This window comes from Microcebus murinus, chromosome 9, assembly GCF_040939455.1.
Source record: "Microcebus murinus isolate Inina chromosome 9, M.murinus_Inina_mat1.0, whole genome shotgun sequence".
In the NCBI taxonomy this organism is placed as follows: Eukaryota; Metazoa; Chordata; class Mammalia; order Primates; family Cheirogaleidae; genus Microcebus; species Microcebus murinus.
In genome coordinates this window covers 27,878,680-27,885,796 of record NC_134112.1, presented here as the reverse complement: position 1 = coordinate 27,885,796, position 7,117 = coordinate 27,878,680, and the positions used below count along the sequence as shown (strand labels likewise).

The following is a 7,117-nucleotide window of genomic DNA, read 5'->3' as shown; positions in this document are numbered from 1 at the left end:
TGAAAAAGTTCTGAAGGTGGATAGTAGTGTGGTTGCACAAGAAAGTGAATGTACTTAGTGCTACTGTACATTTAAAAATAGTTAAAGGGTAAATTTTATGTTATGCATATTTTACCAGAATTTTAAAACTAGTTGATAGAGTTTAGAGTGGCAAGATGAAGTAGATTTTGTCTGTGCATCAATTTTTCCTGTGAAATAACATCATTACCTAAGGATGAGATGGGGAGGGTGTTCAATGATTTGAGGACAGAGAATAAGTGTGAAATAATCCTCTCAGAGACAGAGAACATGAATTTACTAGGAAAGTGTAATAGGGTAGTCTATGGCAGTACAGGGTGCCCATATGAAATCTGTGGTTGTAAATTGGAAGTAAGTTGAGTTGTTAGGAGTGATTTTGGCACATGGGTAGAGTAAGTGGATTGTTGAGTTAACCAGGGTTGGTATTTTTCCCAGGTGAGTCCAGTAAAGGGAGAAAGGGCAAGGCAGTTAGGGTGTTTGCTAGGGAGTTGTCAGAATGCTGAACCATGGAATTCAAGACCATATAATAAAATGAAAGGGTGATAAAATATTCTCAGGCAAATCTGATTAGGAAGAAATAAAATAAAGAAATGAGAAATAGTATGTAACAATAGACATTGAGAACAATATTATCATTTAACGAGATGGAAACGGCCATAGGACATTTAGATAATTGCTCAAGAATTCAACTCTCCTGAGTCTAACATATTTTAGTGTTTAACTAGTTTGGAACCTGGACTCTGGAAGAATTTTTTTAAAAGGTTTTCTTTTGTGTGTGACAAGAGTCTGTTGAGCTATTTTCTCTCCCCATTTGCTGTCATTTCAGATTCTGAGACAAATTTACCACAAGTGCCTTGTTAATCTTCCCTCTGTCCTTCAGAGATGGGCAACTTGCAATACAACTCCAATTTGCGGAAGGGTAGATTTAGAGGTGACACCTTCCAGTCATACTTTACCTCGAATGTCAGCACCAGGACATCTATAATAAGATATTGGAATATGGCTAGAACAAGGGCTCTGGGAATCGGTTGTCTGCCAATTGAGTCTTGGATGATTTGTTATTGTTTTTCTCAGAAATTGAAGTTAAGCTGAAGTTGTTTGAAATTTTCAAGCACACTGCAATTCAACTTCATTGGCTTGGACGTACTTAGAAGCAACTGGTGTCCTTCAGTTTTCCAAAGGAGGCGCTGCATGCAAGGTGAATAGGAGAACCTCTACCTGAATAAATATTACACAGAGAACTAAGGAAGTCACTATAGTTGATAAACCACTCAGCGTTCAGAGGTTCAGAGGTCACATGGCTCACTGTCAGCAAATCCATCATATGGCACAGGAGGTCAGAAGAATAGTTGTAAAAAAATTCCAGACCCTGTGGAATCTGACTCATGGACTAGACTCAGGACAAAAATTATTCTTTACAACTATATTTCTGTACATATTTTCATAGCTAGCAAGACTCCTTTCTATCCAAGCTCATGAAGTACACCTGTATCTACGGCTTCTAGGGTCTTTAGATGAAAAAAATAAGAAAATGGGAGGCTGATATTGCTTGTCAGAATCATAACTATTTTTACTGGCTACACAGTCAACCCTAAGCCATAGGAGTCAAGCAGTGTCCTGGGACAAACCTCCCCAGACCTGACTCTTTTTACAAAAATCTCATGACTTTGAGCTATAGAACAACTTCTCAATCCTTTTCCTACACATTCCATCCCTTCTCCAACATATCATCATAATCACTCATGTTCTCACTAAAGACAGGAAGATGGGGGAGGTGAGAGACTCCATGATGTTGTCACCTTCAATTTGCTTTCAGTTCTTGAGATCACAAATGTAAAAGACTGTAAATGTCATAAAGTAGCACCGATATCCTAGGTCATGACCCTGCTAAGAAGTTATTGATTCTCAGCTCAGTAGATTAGACCATATCTGATATACGGTGAGATTCTACTAGCTTATGTGGTTCTTAGCAGATGGTATGTTCATGGGAAAGAGGGTGAAGAGAGAAGACCAGGGGGCCTGGTGCAGGGTTTTCATGTTGCATTAGGACAGTAATGATGCCACTGAAGATGTTTCACTGTTTGATGCAGAAGAGGAGACAACTAACAGGCCAAAAAAATATCCAAAATCAGACATCCAATGGCATCATTTTTCCATTTATTCTTTCTAGTCAGTGCAATGATCACCTGTCTTCTTTGTGAGTTGCTCAGCAGCAGCTTTATTGCCTGTTTGGTGACAATTCTCTTGTTGTTGTCATGTGACTTTTGGGCAGTGAAGAATGTCACAGGTAGACTAATGGCTGGCCTACGTTGGTGGAATCATATTGATGAAGATGGAAAGAGCCATTGGGTGTTTGAGTCCAGGAAGGTGTCCCCCCAAGAGAATAAAACTGTTTCAGAGGCTGAATCTTTTGGTTAGAACTTATCACCTGTCCAGTGCTGTGGGTGATATTTGCCTTTAGTGTCCTCTTCTCCTTCAGAGTAAAGTGGTTGGGGGGTTATCATGGGTGCTGTGCTCCAAGGTGTGACCTATATGGTCACATCAGGTGTAAAGCAGGCAGTAGAAAGAACTTCACTAGCATGTCCACCTTGCGTCTGGGAAAGCAGTTTTTAAGACAAAAGCTGGAGATGATCAGACTTCCTGAATAAAGAGTGAAAGCTCTTTTGTTAGATTTTGTTACATTGGGGAACAACCCAAGAGATTCTTGACTTTGAACATTTTAGAGCTCAATCTATGTGGCAATGAGGAGTGTTGGGTTTGTTTTTCTAATTTTAACAATTTTATTTAAAAAAACAGAAAAGTAATTTTCATACTAAGTTTTTATTTTCTTTCCAGTAGTTGGGGCTAGAAAGTATGTTGTCACCAGAAACATTGTTAAAATTTGTTTTATGGTGTACATATGTGCATAGTTATGTGGTATCAATATATCCCAAATTAATGAAAGTGTGTTCATTTATATATGTAACAGAGACCTATGCATTTTGATCCGTAGAATATAAGAGGATGTTCTTAGTTTATCACCAAGCTCTATGTTTTCACATATTATTTGTGTAGATTATTTTCAGAAGAAAGATTTGCTTCCATTATAAGAGTGAGCACTTTGGCTTATATTATTAAAATACGTACTTCATGGTGAAATTTCTTAGATATACACGAGCAAGTAAAAACCAAATTTGGGCTAGTAGTGTTACCCAGTTTCTAAAATTTTGTTTATTTTTATTTGTAACAAGTCATTTACTTAAGGCCCAATTAACATAAATGAAATTTTCGTAGTTTATGTTTAAGGGATACCCAGAGGTTGCTGCTGTTGTATTTATTTTATGGCAAAGATAGCCAGATTCTACTTTAGAACCTCCTGGAAGCTCTTCAGCAGTCGTTGGGCTAATAAAATCTATCTTTTATCACCAAAAGAGCATTATTCTTACGTCATAATAAGAATAATCAGTTAAATACTAGGCATAATAAATGCCTAAAAGACATTTTATTTTATGAATCTTTTTTTCTTGCTATATGGGCTATATGCTTTTGTATTAATGGCATTTCTTAAAGCAATATATTTAACTGTAAATGAAACCAATCTACAAACTATAGGCAACTGTAAATTCTGTGGTACATACTATAAACATTGTTGGAGTCTTTTAATCAGCAGATTATGTTGTGAATGTATTTGTACCTTGTTAATATATTTTTAAAGATGTTTTGTTTAATTGAATAAGTGTCTCTATTGGAGTGATAGCTTTGAAGGTGCAAAATTTTATGTTTGCATAAAACTACTGTTTACAATGCAAAGAGAGAGAGAGAGAGAGAGAGAGAGAGAGAGAGAGAGAGAGAGAGAGACAAGACCAGACTGTAATTGGGGAGACAAGATCATGAAGTGGGTGATAGTATTGGATTTGGAATGAAAACAACCTGGATTTGAGTCCCAGCTCTTCCATGTGTGTGCCCTTTAGCAAACTAGCCTCTCTGAAAAGTGGTTCCTTTATTTATAAAGTGGGGACTCATAATGCCTACTTCACAAGATAGTTATGAGAATCAAATGAGGTAATGTATAGGAGGTACTGAGTGCAGTATCTATAGTATAGGCATATTATGAAGAATTCAATAATGAGCAATTTTTATTCAGTTTAATAATAAATACTGGTCTTCTAAGGTTAAGCATATACTCTCCTAAATTAGGGTTGAGTATACTGTGCCCACCACTTCTCAGCTCTTAGCCAGTCAGTACCAGATGTCCACTCAGCCCCCACGTGTAGTGAGCAGCCCAGAGAGATCTGAGAAGCATCTGCCTGAACAGCAGCCTGGAGAAAGTCCAACCATAAGCCTCTTGCAGCTTTAGAGAATAGCAGTACAAATGGAGGCCAACCTCCTTGCCAATGGTGGGTTAAATTCTAAATGTTTCTGTAGTAAAATGAATGATCTATTACGGGATGTATTTTTGGAGCACTTGGTATACGTTGAATAAGTCATGGTTTGGTTCTCAAGGAATTTAAGATCTAGCTAGAGGAGATAAGATTGGCACACATGGAAAGAAATTTGGTATGTCAGAATGTGAAATGTGCCAAGTAGTGGAGTTGGTGGATGAAGAAGAAGAATGAGACCCCTGTGATTGAATGGGGCTAAGATGTTTACCTGGCCTTGGATTCAGGGCTGGATTCAGATGGAGGGAGAGAATTGGAGCATTCTAGGCAGGGGCCGGTAGAGGGTACAGAAAGCATAAAGGAGCCTGAGCAGTCTGATTCAATTATAGTAATGGGAGCTAGTGAAAAATAAGGATTCACAGATAGATTTCAATCTGTTTTTGAAGAACTTTGAAATATTAGGGCAAGGAGTTTGGAATTTATCCAATGGCTACTGGGAAGTCATTGAAAGTTTTCAAAACAGAGAAGTGATTGAAAAAAGGATATTTTTGAAAGATGTGTAAGGTAGCTTGGAGAAGGTAAATCACCTAGCAGGTGACTGCAGTTGTCCAGGTATGATGTAATACAGGGTGAAATATGCATGTGCACATGTGTACATGTACATACAAATGCGTGCACAGAAGGGATGACTTCAGCAACCTACAAGTATGAATCTGAAAGCGCTTTCAATATTATCATTTGCACTCAGTGCCAGATTTGAGCACTCAGTGCCAAAGTTTAAATCTAGTAATGGGAACAGCAATACTCTAGAGATTATTCTTAGAAAAATGGAACCACAGCTTCTGAATTCTTTCTGTAACAAATAAATGAGAATAGAGTGAGATAGATAGAATTACTTAAACAACGCTGTGTGAGGAAATTACAGTCTCCCTAGTTAAGGATAACACAGGAACAAGGACAAATGAGGATGAGGATGTGGGGCAGGTCCACTGATCCAGACACTAACTGCACATCAAAGTGATTCATAGTTAGATGTTATGTAAATAGTAGAGAGAATTGTCCAGCCAAATTCTATTAAGGAAAATGATCCCTCAATAATTACTGAAAGAGTATCTAATTTTAAAGTCTGTAAAAAGATTTATGAGACAGAGTTTTCAATTTATAGAAATAAATCCTATCTTAAAAAAACCTATTTATATGATGATATCTATAATGAACACTCTTTGTAGCACACTTGATCTTTTATAATTCCAGAAGCCCAGGTTGTTCATCCCCAGTGTATTTTTTTTAAGGAAACACAGTCCCATAGGTATTAAAAAATAAACTATTTTCCTTCCATTTCTCATTGAACAGTAAAGTTGTGTGTGATCACTTACTAACCCCCTCAGACAATGAGGTGGGCAGCCATTGGTTTTGCACCTCACTCATTGTAAACCCTTCCCCTCTGCCTAACATGACTTCCAGAGGATTTAAAAGGCTGGTGCCTTCCTCCCCTTCTTTTTATCCTTTAAAGAGCCAGATATTAGAGACTAGGACATTCAGAAACATGGACAGAAACTTATCACATATGCCTAGGGAAAGACTCAGGCTCAGAAAAGACCTACAATGACCTTAAGTTTTCACTATAGGCCGTTATTCAGCATGAAGACAGGCCACAACAATAAAAAACAAAAATAAAATTAAAAAACAGAAAACCCTGGGGAAAGCGGAGAATCTGATTTCCAGAGTTATCATATTATTAGATTCAAACATCCCATTTTCAAAAAAAATTATAAGAAATACCAAGAAACAGGAAAATAGGACTCCACTCAAAGGAAAAAGTAAATAAAAAGAAACAGGCCCTGGGATAGACTTGATGGCTGATCTACTGGACAGAGACTTTAAAATAATTATCTTAAAGATACTCAAATAACTAGAGGAATATGTCAAGAAAATGATTTCTGTTTTGGAACAAAACAGAAATATCATGAAGAGATAGAACAAATAAAAATAAAAAAGAATTTCTAGAGCTAAAAAGTATAATGAATAAGTAAATAATTCACTAGAGGCTTTCAAAAGACGATTAGAACAGCCAGAAGAATGAATCAGTGAACTTAAAGATAAAACTGTAGATACAGAGTGTAGGGAACAGAAAGAAAAAAAACATTAAAGAAAAGTGAACAGAGCCTAAGGGACCTGTGGGACACCACCAAGTGGGCCAATATTTGCATTGTGGAGTCCCAGAAGAAGAGAGAAAAAGAGGTGGAGAGAATATTTAAAGAGATAATGACTGAAAACTTCCCAAACTTGATGAAAAATATGAAAAAAAAGCATTCATGAAGCTCAGTGAACTCTAAATATAATGAACTCAGAGACTCACACCAAGACACATCATAATCAAACTTTCAAGTCAAAGACAATGAGAAAACCTTGACAGACAGAAGAGACAAATGACTCATTTCATACAAGGGATCCTCAATATGATCATCAGATTTCTCGTAGGAAGCTTTTGAGGTCAGAAGGCAGTGGGCTGAAACTCAAAGTGCTAAAGGAAAAAAAGAGAAAAGAAAACACTGTCACCCAAGAATCCTACATCTGACAAAACCGTTCTTTAAAAGTGAGGGAGAAAGTAAGACATTCCAGATAAATAAAAGCTGAGGAAGTTCATTACCACTAGACCTTTCCTGAAAGAAATGCTAAAGGAATTCTGCAGGTTGAAATGAAAGAACACTAGACAGAAACTTAAAGTTATATGAAAAGAT

At 37.0% G+C, this 7,117-nt stretch overlaps 1 pseudogene; it reads left to right on the top strand.

Annotated features, from left to right (window-relative positions):
• Nucleotides 1-2,053: 2,053 nt before the first annotated feature.
• On the top strand, nucleotides 2,054-2,662 carry LOC105875897 (Golgi apparatus membrane protein TVP23 homolog B pseudogene; annotated as a pseudogene).
• The last annotated feature ends 4,455 nt before the right edge of the window (nucleotides 2,663-7,117 follow it).